The sequence below is a fragment of the Tachypleus tridentatus genome, chromosome 10 (genome assembly GCF_004210375.1).
Source record: "Tachypleus tridentatus isolate NWPU-2018 chromosome 10, ASM421037v1, whole genome shotgun sequence".
Classification (NCBI taxonomy): domain Eukaryota; kingdom Metazoa; phylum Arthropoda; class Merostomata; order Xiphosura; family Limulidae; genus Tachypleus; species Tachypleus tridentatus.
Window position 1 is genome coordinate 78,525,725 of NC_134834.1, and position 23,474 is coordinate 78,549,198.

General features: G+C 34.3%; 3 long non-coding RNA genes across 4 annotated transcripts in view; 1 reads left to right on the forward strand and 2 right to left on the reverse strand.

Moving 5' to 3' along the window:
* Positions 1-552: 552 nt before the first annotated feature.
* On the reverse strand, positions 553-9,940 carry LOC143229659 (uncharacterized). Its single transcript, XR_013015986.1, has 3 exons — positions 9,810-9,940; positions 1,230-1,488; positions 553-906 (listed from the first exon to the last, which is right to left on the reverse strand). It is a non-coding gene; the product is annotated as an uncharacterized LOC143229659 (long non-coding RNA).
* Positions 9,941-10,137: 197 nt separating this feature from the next.
* On the forward strand, positions 10,138-11,677 carry LOC143229658 (uncharacterized). The gene is made up of 2 exons (XR_013015985.1): positions 10,138-10,780; positions 10,828-11,677. It is a non-coding gene; the product is annotated as an uncharacterized LOC143229658 (long non-coding RNA).
* A 10,537-nt stretch (positions 11,678-22,214) lies between these two features.
* LOC143229660 (uncharacterized) overlaps positions 22,215-23,474 on the reverse strand; it is a 39,698-nt gene continuing 38,438 nt past the window's right edge. The window contains exon 3 of one of the 2 annotated variants that reach the window (XR_013015988.1): positions 22,215-22,708. This is a non-coding gene — a long non-coding RNA (uncharacterized LOC143229660). Of the gene's footprint in view, positions 22,810-23,474 lie in introns of both variants that reach the window. The other variant, XR_013015987.1, reaches the window with a different exon arrangement.

A 23,474-nucleotide genomic window follows, 5' to 3' on the forward strand; every position in this document is an offset into this window, starting at 1 on the left:
GTATTGTTGCAGCTGGCTTGACCTCATACACGGAAAGTCTCCTAATGGTAGAAGACATGTTGTATATAAAACACTCTTAACAAAAAATTATAGAGTTTCACTCCGACGAAAACAGCTGTTCTAGTTCGGTCAACGTATGTAAGTAATTAATATTATTCTCTTTGGTGTAGCTTCGTGCCTAACTTCAAACAAACAAAATTTTAGTAACACTGACATCTAATGTGTGTTTAAGCTTGTATAATGTAATATATTACCAACATTAAGCATCGATATTAGCCTGCTTTAATATAAAGTCGTTTTGCAAAAACCCGTTTTTAGTCCTTACGATATTGAAAACAAGTATTAAACTAGTGCAGTTTGAAAATATATGCGTCGAATCCATCCATCACTTACACATAGACATGATAGGCCGCTAGACTTTTCCCTGTTCTTTGATGATACTTACGTCCATTGGGTCATATTCAGGGTATGAGACAACATGATCTACATACACAAATAAATAGTTATAAAGCTATCAAACATGTTAATTGTAAGTAGCAACGTTTTAATCAACACTATAAAACAGCAATGATGAAAGTAATGCAAACTTTACAAAAATGATGACAATAACAGTAATAAATAATAATAATTTTGATTTTTTGAGTCTCTTTCTAATGTTTTAGACATACACATATGTGTATGTGTGCAGATGTCTACAGTATTTAGTGCTTTAAGCTAGTATAGTTCAAAGGTTGCGGATTCGAGAGTTGTCTAGAGCATTTTGTTGTGTCATTATATAGGAAACTTTCCTTTAATTGGTTGAACCTTCTCTGATGTATCATGAGTACCAGCAGATTGCTGGAGGTTAACCAGTGATAGTACATCCCATCCAAGGCTGGCTTTATGGCTCTGATGTAAAACAAATAGCTGTAAACATATAAGAATATGTTACAAATAGAAATATATATATACATTTATATGAATACATTTTATTATGGTACAAGTACAGGGTATACATTAGTAGATCCTCAAAAGCTAAATCCACGAAGGAAATATAATCACTGTTGTGAGACTGATACATATATTTAATTCGTATAATTTCACTTATATTAGTTCTATCTTTCATATTTACCTTACTTATTAAACTGAGACAATTTTCATACAAACAAATGTGTGTTGTATCTCACAACTGTAAGGCATATAAAAAACAACAGTAAAATGTTCACAATATTTTCAACTGGCTAGTTTACCTATGAAACGACCCCTCGAGGACAGAATTTCATCTGATTCTTTTTATGTGGTTTTCCTTTCATTGGCTCAGTGGTATTAGTGACAGCTGACAACGCCAAAAATCGAGTTTTGATACTTTTGGTTGGCAGACCACAGCTAGCTTATTGTGTAGCTTTGCGCTTAACAATAAAACAACCACCTAACCGTTGTAACATTAATGTTCGAGGTTCCTTTCCCCGCGATGGACGCAGAGCAGATGGTCCGTTATGTAGTTTTTCACTTGCAAAAAAAAAAAAACCAACAAGGTTTTGAGGTACTTAAAGAATTAATACTCTTTAAAAACTAAAACTCTTCAAACTCGATCAACGCAATCAATTACGTTTATTCCATTGTGTAACAAACGAACAATGAATGTCAACTTCTTTTTACTATACAGAATATCAATATTTACTTTACAGTGATATATGTGTGTTTCTATAGGCAGCGTAAAGCAACTTCTATCAAAACTAAATATAATACCATGTATAGCGGCGTTTAAATGGACTGCACCAAATCTGGGCAAAAAAAATTGTGTAATTTTCTGGTCACCGTAATACAATTCTAGCCCTCTCCCCAAAAAACCAAATATTATACGGAAAGCCTATACATTATATACGTATTTCTAAAAACAGATGAATACTTACAGGAAACTTATATAGCAGTATTACAGGGATCTTTAAAACCCATAGTGTTCTCATCTTCAGAATCTGAGCTGCCAAAAGGTTTTTTGAATTAAAATTTTGACTTATTTGATGGTCGAAGACGCTTTCCTCCATTGTTGGGCAAGCATGATTTTGTGTCGTAAGAACAAGTTGTGTCGCTCCATGAAACAGCAACACCAACTCTGATGAGCAGCAGAGATATTTCTCTTCTTGGCTCACGCCATGACTTATAGAATAATTTTATTTCTTGTTGCAATCGGACCACATTTGCGGTTTGCGTCCTTTCGCGAGGCCGTTTCCAGTTCAGGCCAGAAAGTAGTTTTTCTACATCCAGCAGCATACTTTGTTCTATATCTGTTTTCGCCAGTCGTGGAAAATGTTTTCATTTACACTGAATTCTCAACTCGTAGCACAGACATTTTTTTTTATTTCGACATATTTCACGACTGAATCTTGAATTTTGACTCGTATATCGTATATTTGAACCTTCAGTTGTTGAATATGTTACCGAGAAGACAACACTACAACCCTTATGAGGTAATTTCCCCAAATTTGAAAACAGAAAAACCTATACTCGGTTTGTCAAATCTCCTATCTTAAAAGAATGTAATGCCTTAACAAAATCGACTTACATGTCAAGATATGCGATATGAATATTACTTTATTTGCGAATTATTTTGGAATAGAAACTTAAAAAAAATTCCATATGCCACGATAAACTGTTTTCATTATATCTGTGCTCTGTCCACCGAGACGAACTAAACCCGGATTTTAGTGTTTCAAAGCCAGTAAACTTAACACTCACCTAACGGTAAAACTTTAAGAAAGAAATTTAGCTTTTAAAAATAGTTTTCATTTCTACCAGATAGATAACACTCATTTTTCTGCAGTTTCCGGGTTACGTTCAGGTAGAACATTGCAACTGTAGTGATATCTCTATAAGAATTTCAGGAAGGTTGTGAAGGCGATTTTTTTCTATACTCAAACACAAACTGGTTTACATTTTTGCAGTTTGCAGTTGTTAACTTACTTATGTTTTTTTTTTTTTAAAACTACACTTGGAAAATACTTATAATTCAGTATGGTTAATTACATAATAATAAATTCGGTGTTTTATGTGTTTGATTTTTTAACGCTTGAAATGTATATTAATTCACTTGAATTTTAATGTTGCAATTAAAATGTTGAACTAATCACTGCCATACAGTCAAATTTTTATTGTTTAATGAACGAAGAAGAAAAGTATCTTTTATACTTTCTGAAGAAGCTGTAAAGCGAAGCATTGAGTATCCAGTTAAAAATGATAAAGAAAATTTGATGTTATGTTTTTGTTTGAGGTTAAGGAGTTGTGTGTAAGTTATAAGTTGGTGTATTACTGGTATTGCAAATATCTTCCATACCTATCATCCCGTACATGAACACAACTTCATAATGACTAGAGCTGGTATCAGGATAAAATTATATCAATTTGCATAAGTCATATTTTTGCCTAAAACCAACATAATTTATTTATAGGATCAACTGAGACACTAAAGTATAAAAATTGTTGTAAATCAGATTATTTGGTTATGTTTCAAACTTAGCAGTAAACTTATACATGTTATTTATGATACTAACACGTCTAATTTTTTTATTTTATTAAATTCTCCTCTTCAGCTTTTTATATTTGAAGTTTTCTTTGTATTTTGTTTTATTATGAGTAGTGAAAATCCAAACTAGTCTTCTCGTAACAAAACTTTTCAATCCCACAAAACGTTAGTGAGCGAGAATATGAACAAACAGTGTATTACTCATTATTATCGATAGATGGCGCAAACTTTATATTTGCTTTTTTTTATAATTGTAATTTCAGTTTAAGAGCTGGGTAAAGTATTGTAGCTATATCGAATTTCATATAACAATTTCAGTAAAATTTGGTCGATAATTGTTTTTCTGTTCTCTGTAAATAGCACTGCCAATACATAATGTGAATACTTATACATACTTTCTGGAAAGTAAGTTTTTAAGAGACAATGCAAAGTTAAAAGTGAATATTTGTGATTAGATTCTATTTCTAGAGGTTTATGACAACCAACTAACCAAATGAATTAATAGCCTTTACTAAGCCTTATTTTCTCATTTTACTCGGTCCTAGAATTTCTTTATGCTACTGTTGTTCCTGACTGTGTATCTAATGGACCATGATTCGTGTCCCATTGCCGAGAAAATGCATTATGTACTGTGAGTGTATTACAAAAGTAATAACCAAATCCCTCTCTTCGTTTAGAGTAGCTCAAGATTTGGGCTATTGGCCATATGCCTACCCTCTAATACGAGGTTTGATAAAAAAGTTTTAAGACTTCTTCTGTTACAGGTGACAGTACAGAGGCAGTGAGGTTCACTGAGATGTGTACAAAGTGCAAATAGTGATCTACCTCACGAACAAGTCATTTCTCCAGACCTCATACCCTAGATAAACGTATCTCTAGCCCTGTCGTAATAAAAACGGACAGAAAAGAAGATCAACCTGTTTGCATCAAGTTTTGTGTGAACAATGAGGAACAGAAATCCTCTAAATCTTAAGAACTGCCTTTGGTGATGATTGCGTAAGTAAAATTGTCGTTTATGAGTGGATACAACGTTTCCAAGATGGCCGGGAATCGGTTAAAGATGACCCATGTTCTGGGCGACCGTCGACTTCGTCCACTGATTAAAAAATCTCTAAGGTGAAAGACAGTTAGCCAGGCCTTTTATAAAGAGGTCTTAATTCGCTTGAGGGAGAAAGTTAGAAAAATCACCACGAGCTGTGGGAGAGTGGTTACTGGTTTCTTCACCATGACAACGTGCCTTCACAAACACTGCTGTGTCTGTTTAAGAATGTGTGGCAGAAAAAAAAAAAAACATTCATTTGACACCACACACCCCGTATTCTCCAGATCTTGCCCCCTGTGATATTTTCTGTTCTCAAAAATCAAAATTAATTTCAAAGGAAAGATATTTGATGACATTCCAACCATCCATGATAATGTGAAACCAAAACTTAGTCACATAACAGTTGAAGACTCAGCACTACTTCCGAAAATGGCAGGAACGTTGGAACAAGTGTGTATCAGCTGGAGGAGATTACTTTGAAGGTGATAGCATATAATACTGATGTATGCACATTATTCTTCAGAATAAAAGTGAAGTCTTAGAACTTTTTGATTGCACCTCGTATATTAGTTCAAATTTGGGTATGACTCAGGCAGCCTTTGTGTAGCTACCCCAGAAATTACAGAACAAACAATTCACCAGACTCACGTTTCGTGAACTACAACGAAACCATACAAAGTATTATCAAATGAGACTGTCTCTTTCACTCTTGATTATTCCAGAAACCACAACTTATACATGCTTATCGACTGGCGTGGTTCTGGAGTCAGTTTAAGAAACAAAAAAAACTGGTAAGTTCTTTTTCGTTGTTGTCGTTTTGAGATAGACTAGAAATATACCTCATATTTTGTTTTATTCGCTCATTCCACTTTTAATTCTTTATATTACAGAAACGTAACTCACTATTTCACTACAATCCTTGAAATTTACATAAAACATTGTTTCAAATATTTCCATTATCAATTTTAAAAAATGAGTATTTTAGATTGATCTCAAAGCTCCATAACAGATTCTCTGCACTGTGCTCTCCACGGGTATTGAACTCAGAACTCTAGTGTTTGTAAGCACCTAAGTTTATTAATGGGGGGAAATACCAATACGGTATAAAGGTTAACCATTTTTATGACATTAGAAATAAATATTATTATTAAGTATTGTGGTTACGCACAAAATGTGACAACTAAGATTTCTTTTAAGTTCAGGGTAAAAAAAATGTATATTTTACCATAAACAATACTTAACCCGCACTAAAGAAAAAAATGTAATAAAAGTATGTCCGATGTCTGGAAACAGATTTTGTCAATACTATTTTTTGCATTCGTTACTGTCTTCTGAAGCTTTGTTTATGGAACTCTTAATTAACAAATAAATTCACTTCTTTGTCTTAAATATCAAGCCCATTACTGCTGACTCTTTGATAAAGCTACATATAATCACATACATGAGGCTTATATCTTAGTACTCAAAGAGTACTAGAAAGTATTTTTATATAAGTCGACTTGTGTCTCGAATTTTTAATAACGTACAATCAGTCTATATGACGTCGCAAATGATTTATTCAAATTTTTCAAATAAAATATTTTTTAAATTTTCCAAATATATTTTTTCTTCTATATTGTTAAATAGCTATAGATGTCTCATTAACAATTTATAACCTTAGGTTATGAATTTAGTCTTAACGAACTCAAACTATTTTTTTTCATCGTTTCACTTGTTTATTTTTTAGACTTTTTTAAGGCTATAAATTTATTACATTTTGTTTATCTGAATCTATGTAAACGTAAGTATAATCAAAGTACAAATACCACATGCAATTTATCTAATACTGTGTTTTTAAAGGAGCTGATGATTATAATTGATAAAAAAATCAAGTAAAATGTAAAAAAGCTTGTATAAGTAGAAAATATCGCGAACATGAATACCTTTGTGGGATACATAGTGTACCTTAATGGTAGGGTTAAGAAATAAAATAGTATTTCTATTTGTTAAGGTGTATCGAGGTATTTTTCTTGGCCAGTTTCATAGGGCGATTATAGTAACAGTGCTCTTATATTTTATATATTATAACATTTTTTGTATATACAATTCCAAAAATCTTAATTAATATTTACATTTGTTTTTCTCAAGAATTGGAAAACATTCTAACAGAAAACGTATTTAAATAGCTGTGATATGTTACACATAGTTTTTATTTTTATTTTATGCTGGGCCTGGCATGGCCAAGCGCGTAAGGCGTGCGACTCGTAATCCGAGGGTCGCGGGTTCGCGCCCGCGTCGCGCTAAACATGCTCGCCCTCCCAGCCGTGGGGGCGTTATAATGTGACGGTCAATCCCACTATTCGTTGGTAAAAGAGTAGTCCAAGAGTTGGCGGTGGGTGGTGATGACTAGTTGCCTTCCCTCTAGTCTTACACTGCTAAATTAGGGACGGCTAGCACAGATAGCCCTCGAGTAGCTTTGTGCGAAATTCCCAAACAAACAAAATTTTATATATTGAGCTAGCCTTCGATACAATTCACGTGTCGTCCTCGTGATTAGTGAACAAGAACTGAACACATAGCAGGAAAAAATTATCTCGAATTCCCGTCAACATTTGTAGGGAATTATTTTATTACAAGTTACACCGTTTACAGTGCGTAATCTTTACCGTTAACACTAGTATATTGCAGAATGATCTTAATGTGTTTTATCTTTGTATAAAAGCTATAACTTCTAATACTAATTTTAACCAGTAAGTAAACTGAAAACTATTTACAGATAATACATAACTATTTAAGGTAATATTAAATTAAACTATGATATATGTTGAACACAACTTTGACCAACAGTATTGTTCAGTTTGAGACCCTCGTAATAGTTCAGCAGTAAATAAGAAGGCTTATAACACTAAAAATCGGGTTTCAATACTCGTGATGGACACATCACAGGTAGCCCATTGTGTAGCTTTGTGGTTAACTTACAACATAAACAGAATCGATCTTTCGTTCTCGGTTGTCATTTCATTACGAGACCAAGTGTGTTTACTTTTATTCGGTATATAACACCAGCTTATCTTAAGAGATTCATTTAACCCTTTATACCCACATGATGGAAAATAATACTCAAAACAAACATCACTGATGCTATTATGCGTGTTATGTATGTGTTTGGGTGTTCGAAAACGTTGTCGCGTTTTTATATCTCAAGGTTTATGTTATAAGCCTTTAAACCCATGTTGTAAAAAGCCATGAAATCTATCATTTTCACTAACATCACTGTCATGAATAACATACTTGAACAAGGGAATTAATTACAACACGCGTTGTTCATGTCGAATTAACATCATTACATTATCATATAATGCCGTTGATTCTGTTTAATAAATAAATTAATGTACATAAATGAAGATTACCTGTTCTTTCTTATCTAGTTTCTCAGTAGATAATCAATATTAATATTTTTAATGAAAAGCGTGGACAGAGTGTGGCGTAGTGGTTAGGGTCCCGGACTGTAAATCTGATGATCTGTAGCTTAGATCCCGTTGCTAAAAATGGCGCTTCGCATTTTTGGCATGTTGGTGAATTATAAATCATATCTCACTATTAAAGTAGAGAAATTCAAGAGATGTCAGTGAGTGTTTCTGACTTGCTACCTTCTCTACATTATGTTTGTTTACAATTACGTATAATGCAGATAGTTTCAGTGGTGCAAGAATAAATATTTGAAAGAAACGAACCCAACTTTTTATATTAAAGTGTGTGTGTGTGTTTATAGCAAAGCCACATAGGGCTATCTGCTGTGTCCACCGAAGGGAATCTAACCCCTGATTTTAGTGTTATAAATTTGTAGACTTACCTCTGTCCCATCTGGTAACGTTATAGTAAAGACCAGACAACTTTAGAGAATAAAAATTCGCAGATTGGTTAGTCAGTAAGCACTGTGTTTCATTATTTCAAGCACTGTGTCTCATCCAATTTATTATTATTTCTTTATTCAATGTACTTGTAGTTTTTATTCGTTTTCGGTAAAAGAGTTTCTAATATAAAACACATTAGTTCATATTGGATAATAAGTAAACAATATAATTAGTGTTCTGTCTACCATTCAATAAGTGGTTTGGAAATAAAGTTTACAGTTTATGGAAATATGAAACATCAGAAATCATTGTACGTCTACATACGCTGTCTCTGTTAATATTAACATACACATACGTAGATATATACATATATAAAACATTGTGAGGTGAACTCTTGTAAGTTTACATACATAGATATACACATAAAACCATGTGAGGTGAACTTTTTAAGTTTACTCACACTGATGAATATCATTTGTACACAAATAAAAATGTGTGAACTAAACTTCTGTAAGTTTACATACAATGATATGATTAATCATTATACACATATAACTGAGTGCAATGAACTTCTATGAGTTCTTACACAGTGTGGCCCGGCATGGCCAAGCGCGTTAAGGCGTGCGATTCGTTTTCTGAGGGTCGCGGGTTCGCATCCACGTCGCGCCAAACATGCTCGCCCTTTCAGCCGTTGGGGCGTTATAATGTGACGGTCAATCCCACTATTCGTTGGTAAAAGAGTAGCTCAAGAGTTGGCAGTGGGTGGTGATGACTAGCTGCCTTCCCTCTAGTCTTACACTGCTAAATTAGGGACTGCTAGCACAGATAGCCCTCGAATAGCTTTGTGCGAAATTCCAAAACAAACAAACAAAATCTTACACAGTGATATTATTAATCTTCAAACGCAGAAATGTGTGAAGTAATCGTTTCTTCTTTATAATTGTATTTAGTCTGTGTGAAGCCTTGTTATTTCAATGTGTGAAATATTTAATGAAATATATTATATTTATACAGGGGGGAAACGTACCTACCTCAAAGTGCTACAAAGAAGGCATTCACAATAAAATGTTCTAATACGTAGTTTACAATGGTATATACCAACAGTTGGGCTTTTCAACTATAATTATAACAATAAAATAACATACTGGCGAGATAACAGGTTTCAAGACACAATTGGTATGAATGTCTATAACAAGCGTATCTCATTGGTTGTCGGAGTTTTGTGATATATTTAAAATAATGTTAAATTAAGTAAAAAAAAGGCACTTCTGACCTTTGTAATTCTATATAACGAAATTTTATTAAGGGAACTGCGGGTTAAACGGCAGTCAACAGGAATTTGGATTGTATATGGAATGTAAAATGTCAGATAACAATAGGATTTCACAACCTATATCACCAGTATCACATATTCTTTTGTAAACTTGCTACTTACCAGCTTCTGTAACTTCGGATGTCAAGCTGCCTGTTTAATGTCACAGAATGGGTAGGAGAACAGGAAGGAAGTGTGAACCATGCTTTCTTCTATGAGAAATCCTTTACTAGGATGTGGTGACGTATCTAGTTGCTGTCAAATAAATATCAAAGCAGCCTTCTGCTGACTGATGATAAACCCAGAACGTCGATAACTAAAGAAATGTTAGCATGACTCACAGTTGATCTAACTCGAAGAAGCAATAATCCGAGATGGAGTCATGAAGTGAAAGAATGACCCCGTCAGCTTTATATGCTCGCCAGTTTTTATTAGTCGTAACATTACCATATAGCCTTCGATAATTCTAGCCCAGCCCTACTCGGCAACGTACTGAGTTCAACAAATTCTGAGATCCACCCTGATTTTCATAGTGATCAGTGAGAAGACTAAGTACGATCCTCGTCAATCTATATGAAAGTTAAAGATATTCGTAAGCTGTGAAAATTCGTACCCATTAAGTGTCAAAAAACAGGTTTTTTTTCCTTTTGTCGCTATTAAAGAAATACGCAGTTAAACATTCATGAAAAATGAAAACAGTTTGAACCAGAAATTTTATAAGTGAACAATATAAAAACAGTAATACTTACTTTATAAAATTACAACATTAAAGAATATATCTTTTGTTCGATAATGACAGTTACGCTGGTCGGTAATCTTCCAGATCAAAGGTGCTGTATTTATTGTCAGTGATATGTTATCTTCCAGATCAAAGGTGCTGTATTTATTGTCAGTGACATGTTATGTTCCAGATCAAAGGTGCTGCATTTATTGTCAGTGATATGTTATCTTCCAGATTAAAGGTGCCGTATTTCTTGTCAGTAATATGTTATCTTCCAGATCAAAGGTGCCGTATTTATTGCCAGTGATATGTTATCTTCCAGATTAAAGGTGCCGTATTTATTGTCAGTGATATGTTATCTTCCAGATTAAAGGTGCCGAATTATTTATTGTCAGTGATATGTTATCTTCCAGATCAAAGGTGCCGTATTTATTGTCAGTGATATGTTATCTTCCAGATTAAAGGTGCCGTATTTCTTGTCGGTTATCTTTTACCTCCCAAATTTAAACATTTTTTATTTAACAACTCTCAAAGAAAAACCAAACATATATTTTTGAAAATAAACATATAAACGCGTCATACAATACTAAATTCGTGCACAAACATGCCAGTTCGACTTCTGAATTATCTATTGTATCGTTCTCGGTACATAAAGTTTTACAACTTTATGGAATCACTAACAAAATAATTATATCGATCTACCGTAACTGATTGATTTGTCTGATTTTCCTACCTTCACTTAGAATTTGTATAAGATAACTTGCGCGAGCAAGGTTAAATCAGTTTGTTCTAAAATTTCATAGCAACAGTTGTGTTTATGCTAGTTGTGTTTGTTTGTTGGTTGTTAAGCATAATGGCCCCCCGCTAGTACAGCGGTATGTCTCCGGATTTACAACGCTATAATCAGGGGTTCGATTCCCCTCGGTGGGCTGAGCAGATAGCCCTTTGTGGCTTTGCTATACGAAAAACACACACACACACGTTAAGCATAATGAGCTATCTGTATTACACGCGTATCAAAACCCGGCTTCTAACTGTGTAAGCTCACAGACATACCGCTATGCCTCTGATTGTGTATATGTTTCGATGTCGAAATTATGTTTACTTACAATATTTTAAGTAGTTCTTAAACTTTCAGTAAACAGCCAGGGCATAACGACAGATACTCTGAAGTGACTGTGCTGTGCACTACAATATTTGTATGCGCACTAATTTCTTTACTTATTCATGTCAACAAAATTCGTACACATAACAAGATTTTATTTTGAGCTCGAGCGACAGATACTGACAGTATTTTTTTCCATGATATCTTAAATTTCAAACGAATTTTCATCAAGTTACTAGTCGATTTGACCGTTTTTGTTTGTTGTTGTTATTAACTACTTGTAACGTAAAAGCACTGTTTGTGTGTGTTTCCTCGTGCTTTAACATACGTTATAGTTATATGTTTGCGTTAAACAAACGTATGTCAGTTCTAAGATTATTTAGAGTCCTAATTCACGACAGTACTTTAATATTAGATTTAAAACAAAAAATTTACAATAGTCCTTTAACCACCGTGGTTCATGATAGAATTGTTTTGTTTTGAATTTCGCGCAAAGCTACACGAGGGATATATGTGTTAGTCGTTCCTAATTTAGCAGTGTAAGACTAGAGGGAAGACAGCTAGTCATCACCACCCACCGCCAACTCTTAGGCTACTTCTTTTACCAACGAATAGTGGGATTGGCCGCACATTATAACACCCCCACAGCTGAAAGGGCAAACATGTTTGGTGCGACGAGGATGCGAACCCGCGATCCCACTTGGCCGTGCCGGGCCTCATAATAGAAATCACAAGGAATTGCACGTGACCCTAATAGAAGGTTCTGGAAAAAACACTTTAAAAATTAAAGATTCAGTTCAAGCAACACCTTAAAACCTTTACTATCGACTGCTAAGGCTGTACATACATTAAAAGGCACAATAAATCACGCATGTTAGACTTACAAGGAAAAGAAAATCCTCTCAAAACGGTCCGTTTGTAATTCATCTTACTCTGTTGCCAGCCTACAACAAAAACAACTTGGTATATTGCATCTATACCTTTTGTAGAATACTAAATAAGGTAGTGGCATAATTTGTATAAGCTGAATAAAAAACGAACATCATAATTCTAGTGTAAACAATGTTATCAATGCCACTTGAAGCTAACATTCTTACATAAACGTTCATTTAAAAAAGCACTGGGTGAAACAGGAATTACCAGCCAATAATAGATGAACATTAAATAACTGTAATATGTAGAATACTCAATGCTTTGTATACTATATGATCGGTGTTTTTAGAGACTCAACCCCTATACTATATGTATAAAGTGAAGGACTAAAGAAAATCAATACAAATCATATTGAATTTTAATACTCACATTCGTAGAATAGTCACTTTAATGACACGAATGTTTATTTAAAGCAATGTTTCAGATGTATCAGCTTTACTGGAAGAAGCTGCTTTTCTACCAGTAATAATTTATACGCGCTTAGTGGGATTTGTGTCTGAGTCCAGACATATATTTTCACATTGCTGTGCGTTACGTGTATATATAAAATGAATTTAGAGACGCTGAAACTATAAATGCTCAATATATTCTCAAGTAAATATCTGTGTTAATCTACAACCGCATCTTAACATTTTACATCTCTAACTAATGTGATCAACTAATGATTAGATGCACTAAATCATCATGAACCGTATCACCTAGCTACTAGCTATGTTTATTATCATTAGGATGTACAAGGTTAGCTACCATATCAAGTAATCCTTCGCCCGTAGTCAAGCATAACCAAAGCCAAGAAACAAGATAAATAAAACAACTGGGAATTAGAAACCTGCAAATAGGGAGGGCAAAAAGTAAGAGAACAAGGCTGGAGATATTGTAGACATTATTTACGCTAAATACAAATCCCTATTTTGACTCCACAAAATGTAATTCTAAATCAACAAGGAGAGATTATTGTAGTGTGAAAGTGTTTTTTTTTAAATAGCAAAGCCACATCAGACTATCTGCTGTGTCAACCGATGGGAATCTAACATCTGATTTTAGCGTTATGAGTCCTCAAACTTACCGTTGTCCCAGCTCGTAGCTTTAGTTTGAGTAAATCATTTTCGCAGTTTCTTCTGCTTTGTTTACTCACCTTTTTACGATCCCTTTATTACAGTTTTTTTTTAATCCTCAGTTCTTTCTTTAGGCCCGGCATGGCCAAGCGTGTTAAGGCGTTCGACTCGTAATCCGAGGGTCGCGGGTTTGAATCCCGCTCGCGCCAAACATGCTCGCCCTTTCAGCCGTAGGAGCTTTATAATGTAACGGTCAATCCCACTATTCGTTGGTAAAAGAGTAGCCCAAGAGTTGGCGGTGGGTGATGATGACTATCCGCTTTCCATCTAGTCTTACACTACTAAATTAGTAATGGCTAGCACTGATAGTCCTCGAGTAGTTTTGCGCGAAATTTAAAACAAACAAGTTCTTTCTTTATCTTGTTACATTTAAAACAATTAAAAGGTTAAAAAGTCATGAATTAGTAACATGAAAATAAATAAATATTAAATAGGTTTACATAAAGTATTACTTGAATGTCTCAGCTCACCCACCTATATGAATGACCCACAAGAAAGTGCTTTTTGACTGTGAGTAAAATTAATGTCCCTATAGACTTACCTAGAAATAAATAAATGGTTTCTTTATGAATATGATTTGTTTGTAAGGCTTTGTAATACTGATAAAATCATTTTAACCGAAGATGTTTTCATTCACATTTCTTATAAAGAGTGATTAAGAGATTTGTGATTTTGTAGCCTCATCACTTCGTTACAGTCCATGTAACCACATCCAGTCATGATGCATGTAACGACTGTTCATCTTGACAATATCTCTATAGCGTACTTTCCATTGCAAAATACTCTGTCAAAAGGTTTTATGTCTAAAGCAAGTCACTAATACCTGCATACGTCTCACAATCCATCTAGTGTATAAGGAGGACAGTTTCTCAGGGCCTATTTTAACAGTCCGATAACACAGAAATATCAATAGGCACTGCGTCCAGCAACCTGGCTGTTATATGTTTTTAAATGAAGTAGCATAAATACCTGTTCCATTCACCAGATGTTTGATGTATGAAAAGGTTGAACGGGAGGTAATGACTGGAAAGCCCTGTATTAACGAACCTCTATTGCATTGTGCTCATTTCAAAACAGAGATCCTTATTGAGTATTTTGTATTGTTGTTCGCAGGATTTTGTCACCTTTGTATACATGAATTTTTACTTGTTACGGATTGCCACACTTTGTTTACCACGGTGGGGATACGACTTGTTGCAGATCTGTCTAGATAATTCTCTACTCAAGTTGATTAATATTCCTGTTTCCCAACGCCATTAACCACAGTAAGTATTTCCTTCTTAGAAGTTCCATATCCCTGATTTCAATACATCTTTATGATCTGAGTGTATGAATATTCTGAATCAAAAATAGCTGTTATATACTTACCCAAAAGCCATCAAATTCCAGTGGTATCACACCACTATCTATCTCATACCAACCAAGTTGTAATGCATCCCGTTCTACCGCGACTTAATATCGGCAACAGTCGCTAAGTGACTTGTTGATTAGTGAATTTAAAATAATTTTAATATGGGTTGATTAATCCTTCACAAAAGCTTCCTCCGGTGGAACGGCAGTATGTCTGCAGACTTACAACGCTAGAAACCGGGCTGAGCAGAGCACCAATAGCCTATTGTGTAACTTCGTGTTGAATTTCAAACAAATAAATCTTTACAAGAGCAATATTTCGGGCTAATTAACTTAACTGTTATCAGAATTTTGGTGGCTACAGAAGTAACTTTCGTTAAAGAATACATAATAACATTCACGAAACATACAGAAAGGTGAGTTTTCTATTTTCATAACCTAATCAACTTATTAATATCGTTTTTATCCCGTTCTGATATTTAGTTTTACAAGTTCTTGAAACTATGAGACAATTTCCTTTTCCTTATACCTCGTTGCATGATGGTTAAAAGCATTTTAAGAAAGACTAAATATATCTATTTTTTAGGGTAACTAATCATAAGTAAATATTTAAAATATATATTGTTAGAAAATATGACACATCTCACAGATGTCGCGACTTGCATATTTCATTGTTTATCACTAAATACCGTAGCTTCCAATGATATTTGTTAAAGTAATATTTTCAGTTTTATGCAGGAATATTCAGTAATTAGACTCGAAAGAATGGTACAAACTTAGATCTAGTATTTTGCTAAAATGTTTTACTGGCCTTTCTTGCTTGAACTCTAATTTATTCGAAGTAATATATATACATTAAAATTGTTTTTGCACAAAACTTTGAACTATTGTAGAGTAAATAAATTAACATTCCGCAGAAGGCTAAAACCAACAGATCTTACTTAGTGTAATTGCTACCGCTCTGGTTTCCTTCAAATTTATTTTGCATACTGCACCCCTGGTTATGAGCTTTCGTTTCTCTGCTAAGTATGCTTGTTTATCACTGTACTTTGTGAAAGGAAGCGAAAGATTTTATCTCTGAAATCACGCAACGAGTTAATATGAAGAATCAATATTTGTCTTTATTTTTTATAAGTATACGATGTTAATAATATTCAGTGTGCAGCGTAGTATTTGGTAGGTCCTCTCTTCTGTTTCTACTTTAACACGCGGAATATTATATCGGTTCAGACATTTTGTTAAATGTGAAAATGCTGTAGAAATAAAGAAATCGTTTGGTGGAAATCTAAGAATTAGAAAAGGAGAGGGCGCGCGAGAGTGAAACAAAACTTGGTTATCAAAAAAAGAAAACAAACTGGTTTTTTTTATCTTTACAAGGAGACTAAGACGTTTTCATAAATTTTATATTTTTAATGCGTTTTAAAAACATGTAGTCTACATTGGGTCAGATATACATTAAGGAAATGTAAACAAGTTATACTTTCCTTAGAATATGAGGATTATTCTACAACTGTCCTGTATATAGAAGCAAGCAGCACTGAATCTGGCCTGCATCTCATCATGTCTTGTCTAACGGTGCGATCCACTGGTTTGAAGTACTTTTTGCTTGCTGTTTTGTTTGTTTGTTTTGAATTTTCGCGCAAAGCTACATGATGGCTATTACGCCTTAGTCGGCTTTAATTTAGCAGTTTAAGATTAGAAGGAAGACAGCTAGTCACCATCACCCACTGTCAATTCTTGAGCTACTCTTTTACCAAAGAATAGTGGAATTGATCTTCATATATAACGCCCCCATGGCAAAGCTACGTGACTCAAAGAGCGAGCATGTTTGGCGTGACGGAAATTCGAACTCGCGATCCTAAGATTACGCATCGAGCGTCCTAACCACCTGTCCATTAAAGAAAATGGGCTTTTGGTTTTTTGTTTTTGCTTGCTGACCACTCTTTTTTTAATTATTATTATTATTAAGGAGTTAAGACAATATAACGACCTTTACTAAGCTTTACCCAATCAAAAGCAGCTTAAATTTTTAGCTAATCTAGTTGTACCATATCACGAGCGGGTTAAAGAGAAATTCATTTTTTTGAACATCGCCAATTTAATTTGTCGTTGAGCTCTTTATTGTGTTCAGAGTTTAATTGTTTAAATCGAAGTTCCTGCCAAAGTATGAGGGGCCGATCTACACTGGTCAAGTTGAGAACCTGCCACGAGTAGGATAAACTTGTGAAAAAACCTCCAACACTTAACAGTGGGTGGAAAGGGTATATGATTATCTTTCCGAAATGTTTAAGCAACGCATAGCCACGGAACACAACTTTATGAAAACATGAAACGTCAATGTTTTCTATGGGATGAAAATATTCACATAGCTAGAACCAGCGTCATCATGTGAAAAGTGCAAAAAGTGCTTACAAAAGGAAACTCTACAACCCCAACAGTCATTTCGACGAAGTTGGCATATCTCCTGGTGCTGAGTTTTGTTTGTTTGTTTTTGGAAATTCGCGCAAAGCTAGCTACACGAGAACTATCTGCTCTAGCCGTCCCTAATTTAGAAGTGTAAAACTAGAGGGAAGGCAGCTAGTCATCACCACCCACCGCCAACTCGTGGGCTACTCTTTTATCAACAAATAGTGGGATTGACCGTCACATTATAATGTCCCCCGGCTGAAAGAGCGAGCATGTTTGGTGCGACTGCGATTCGAACCCACGACCCTCAGATTACGAGTCGAACGCCTTAACCCACCTGGCCATGCCGAGCGAACTGAGTTTTAACAATCTAACAAAGAGCGATTTGAAGTCATAGAAGATTCATGCTTCAATTACTTACGTTTGTTTTCACGAGAAAAATAGCGGAAATAATCTGGAATTATTACAGTTCCGTTTGACTATACGTTTCTGATATGTAGTTTGACTATATACATTTCTGATACGTAGTTTGACTATACATTTCTGATACGTAGTTTGACTATACATTTCTGATACGTAGTTTGACTATACATTTCTGATACGTAGTTTGACTATATACATTTCTGACATGTAGTTTGACAATATACGTTTCTGACATGTAGTTTGACAATATACGTTTCTGACATGTAGTTTGACTATATACGTTTCTGATATGTAGTTTAACTATATACATTTCTGATATGTAGTTTGACTATATATTTCTGATACGTAGTTTGACTATATACATTTCTGATACGTAGTTTGACTATATAAATTTCTGATACGTAGTTTGACTATACATTTCTGATACGTAGTTTGACTATACATTTCTGATACGTAGTTTGACTATACATTTCTGATACGTAGTTTGACTATATACATTTCTGACATGTAGTTTGACAATATGCATTTCTGACATGTAGTTTGACTGTATACATTTCTGATATGTAGTTTGACTATATATTTCTGATATGTAGTTTGACTATATACATTTCTGATATGTAGTTTGACTATATACATTTCTGATATGTAGTTTGACTATATAAATTTCTGATATGTAGTTTGACTACATACATTTCTGATATGTAGTTTGACTATATACGTTTCTGATATGTAGTTTGACTATATACGTTTCTGATATGTAGTTTGACTAGATACGTTTCTGATATGTAGTTTGACGATATACATTTCTGATATGTAGTTTGACTAGATACGTTTCTGATATGTAGTTTGACGATATACATTTCTGATATGCCATTGTAGTTCCAACATTCTGTTTAAGTGTGCGGACGGTAATCAGTTCATGAAAACTTGGGCAAAATGATGGGGAGCAGTGGCATGACTGTTTTTAGAAGAAGCCCTGATGTCATGGAAAAATCACGGCAGGTCTACTGTAACAAACAACAACAGAAGATTGTTTGTTTGTTTTGAAATTTCGCAAAAGCTACTCGAGGGCTATCTGTGCTAGCCGTCCCTAATTTAGCAGTGTAAGACTAGAGGGAAGGCAGCTAGTCATCACCACCCACCGCCAACTCTTGGGCTACTCTTTTACCAACGAATAGTAGGATTGACTGTCACATATAATGCCTCCACGGCTGAAAGGGCGAACATGTTTGGTGCGACCGGAATTCAAACCCGTGATCCTCAGATTACGAGTCGAACGCCTTAACCCACTTGGCTCTGCCGGACCTCAAGAGAGAATAAATATTCAATTTCATTTTCAGTTAGGTAAATATGTGTAAGTATATATATTTTTTTAAGTATGCATAGAGCAGTATTTTATTTTTCCATAGCGTATAATCCTTATATACAAAAGGTACTAAATTACTTTGAATGTTTAATTTTTGACATTCCAAATCCAGTCAACTCTATTTGTTGATATCTGTAGCAAGATCCGGTTGTAGAAGCTATCTATTGCTTTATGGATGGTTGTATTAGTTCTACTTTACCCTATGTGTGTAGAAATGCCATATGTATCAGAGATACTTATTGTTATTTTGAACGGTCAGCTGTAAACAATTAAAACTAATTCTGTTCTGCAGATTGAAGTGAAACAATACTATATTTACATACTTAATTGTTTACATGTCTCTCGTGCCATATCGGTAAAACTGAGAGTTTTATAACATTCGGGTTCTATTGTCTCTGTGATGAGCCTTGCACAGAGAGCTGATTGCTGCAGCTTAAGAATCAAAGAATCACAATATTTAGTTGTATTTCATGAGCCGAGCGTGGCTCATTAGTGTATTGAACTGCGTGTCTTGTGAACTATTTTTCTGATTCAATTAGCACACACACACACAAACAAACAATAGAAGAGGAAGAAGAAAAATTCACACTTCGTACTTTGGAGCCATCTGTAAGTTATAAGTGTAAGAGTCAAATCCCTCTATTCTGTCATACAAGAATATAAGCAACGGATCTTGTTGACTTGCTGCTTACCTTCTAGACTATTGGCTCAAAATGAAGGATGTTTACAAAGAGTTAGTTTCTGAGTATTTCACAGCAGATCGTGTTCTGTAATTGTTCTTAACACTTCGCTCGACGAAGAAGCTTGTAAGGGCCTAAGACAAAGACAAGTGTTTATGTGGGCAATTCCCAGCTCTTTCAGAAGTGAAACTTAAAGAAGGAATTTTTGTTGGTCTTAAGATTAGAGAATTGACTTCGGATGTACAGTTCGAAAGGACAATGAGAAATTTTGATATAGAAGCGTGAATTGTTCTTAAAGATGTTATTAACAGATTTTTAGAAAACAATAAGTATCCAAATTACGAAAATACTGTGAATATCACTCTCGTTAAATTCAGAGAGTTCAGTTATGACATGAGCTTGAAACTCCGTTTCTTACCCTCACATATCAACTATTTCACTGAAAGTCTGTGCGCTATCGGCGAATAACGAGGGGAAAGGTTTCATTAAGACCCTGAGAGGGAGAGAGAAAGTAAGCTGGTCATTGAAACATGATGCTCCAGACGAAATAAATAAAAGAAAGACTGCAGCATGTAGTTTTAAGACTTAAAGACATAAATTCGACAACAACAAATATACGGGTCCTCACTGATCCTGATGTTAACCACAATGAACAGTTTTTATTATTACGTTTGTTAACAAAAATAATAAGTTGGTCCAAATAAGAAGTTTTCTTTCTTCCTAATTTCTAAAAAAAAGTTCTTGTGTGATAAACAAAGAATATTATTTTCGGAATCTGCGTAGCCGAATTATGAAAAATCTTTTATTAAAACCAAACCATCTTTTATGAAGCCTAAATTCGCAGACCTGTGGCACCAGCAAGATATATTAGTTTCTTTGACATCAAATACCTAAATAATAAATATGAATCTCGTTTTATCTAAAAATAGAAACTTTATCAAATGTGGCAGATTCATACAATTTTATTGATTTTTTTTTTTTTTTTTAAATAAGGCGTTCTCTTGTGCATTTTAAGAAAACGTTGTTGATTGATGAGTGCCGGTCTATAATAAAACCTGCAGTGGATATATACGTTTTCCTTTTCAGGGGCACTTTATACAGTTTTTCGGGAACGTTTCACAAAGTCAACTGTTTCGAGAAAATAGAGAAAAACGTTGACGACAAAGAGACCGTTCATCAAAAGAACACGAGCTTTGAGGTCATTATATATATATATAGATCATGTACTGACCAATGCTAATTTCTCAATTCAGAATAACTGATGTAGCTTCTTTTCATCTATTTCAAACCTAATACCCTTCTTCGAAGATATGATTGCATATTATTATTATTACCCGTTTCTGTTTGACTTCGTTTATGACGTAAGTTCAAATATTATGTACATACGCTGTTAATATAGTTTGTATGTTGATCTAACATCTTTTGAACTAAAAAGCTTTAAATTGACTATGATAAAAATTCCAACCACGTGAACCTACCTACGTGTTCTATTTGACACACATTGATCCATGCCCTCTATGGACATCTGTGTCTTTTTTTTTTATTACGAATATTTTTTGGGTTACGTTTTTCACGTTTTCATAAAGTCGAAACCTCAGTGTCTGGTAGAAACACGCGTTTCGAAAAAATTAGCAAATACTAATTTCTCCAATTTAATCTGATTGGAATTATTATTATTTTGTCAGTATGTGTCTGTACTTAGTTAAAGTACAAACAAAAGAACAGATGTGATTCACAATCCTTCATTTGAATACAACAAGAGTTTTCCTCTCTTAGCTGACGTATAAGTATAGAGCATCACTTGATGTGATTAGTGCTTGTTGTGAGAACAAACTGAAACGAAACATAAAGTAATGGAAATAGTATCGAAATTATCCTTAACATTGATTTGTTGAAAACACAAATGTTGTACTTCAAATGCATGTAAAAGTTAATTATGAATACTAAAAGATATAGATGTATTTAATGTAAAACGTATTCTGAAAGAGTATTGTTTTAAATTTCGCGCAAAGCTACACGAGGGCTATCTGTGCTAGCCATCTCTAATTTAGCAGTGTAAGACTAGAGGGAAGGCTACTAGTCATAACCACCCACCGCCCACTCTTGGGCTACTTTTTACCAACGAATAGTGGGATTGACCGAAACATTCTAAAACCCCCACAGTTGAAAAGGCGAGCATCTTTGGTGCGACGGGGATTCGAACCTACGACCCTCAGATTACGAGTCGAACGCCTTAACCAACCCGGCCATGCTGAGCCTCTGAAAGATGACCAAAAATAAACGCATTTGATAATCTACACAAATTCTACCCCTTTGGTAGCGTGAGCCTTTAAGTGAAGTGTTCTGTTATCCATCTTGCAATAGATTACTGAAGCATATAAGATGTGTGAATGAGTTCAACAGATATGTCACGAAACTGAGAAAAGATTTGTTTTAATAATCGTGGTAACTTCATGAATATTAATTAATATATGTCTTCACGAACAGATTATGTATATGTGTCTGACACTGTCCAATTCAAATGAACTGGTTTAATTCACATGCAAAATACAGCAAAATAAAGGAGTTTAACGAACCAGTCAAGTGAAGTATCTTCTGCTTGAGTTATTATTTTGAAATCCAGAAACTTCTGTGTATGTTCATTTTTAAATGAAGCTTAACTGGTAAGAAGACACACAGAAACGTTTTGACATACGATTATGTTTAAGAAACTATTGTTTAGCTTGATTTTTTTTTCGTCACATTAATCTTTACGTCTAGATTGGGAAAGTAGTGTGCTGTATTTGTTTGAGGTATTGGAGTGGAAGAACATCCGGTCTATCTGTTGAGGCCTTTGTCAGCCCAGAGCCCAAAATGTCGTCCACCCTTATATTTCAGGCAATAAGTACTGCAACCCAAAAAGTCCAAATCCAGTGTTCTCCATCTGTTATGAATAAATATCATTTGGCGTCAAGAATTTTCAACTAGGCATAAAGTTGAATTCGGGAAGTGTCATGTCATAGAATTAACCGGAACTTCAAATTTCTGCAAATAGATTAAAAGTTTTCTTTTTCCGAACTTTCAAAGCTTAAGCTGTTCCGGATTTGTAAAGGTGCCTTTGATATTTTTATTTTGAGGGGTTACGCAGTTTAACACGGCAACAAAGAGAGTGAAAAAAAATTAATGTTTTCAGTTTTTCGTAATATTAAAGTTAAAATGAAATCATATTATATATCACAATTATAATATACTGAGCAAAAATGATAGCAAGCAATACGCTACCAAACACAAATAAATGTATTCATATTATTCATCATAGTTTATCATTCGTATGAATACATTTATTTGTGTTATATGTATAGTATTTTACTTACCCCTAAAATTTAGGAATGTTAAAGTTTCATTACTATAATATCTATGATAGCTTGCTATTAAATAAAGAGTATTATTTCTAAAAGATAAAATGTGATTACAATCCTTTTAACAATTCAATAATTGTACAACAATGTAGTCTTATTATTGTCGAGGAATCTCTTTGTTTCAAAGAAGTAGTGATGGATAACTTCGTCGTTATGAAAGCGACAACATGTCATAACTTGATACAGAAGTCCCATAAGGCGCTGTCGTTCTGAATAACCTGTCATATTTTATCTTTAATAACAGACGTTAACTCTAACGCTACGCAGTGGAGCTAACTTTCTTGAATTATG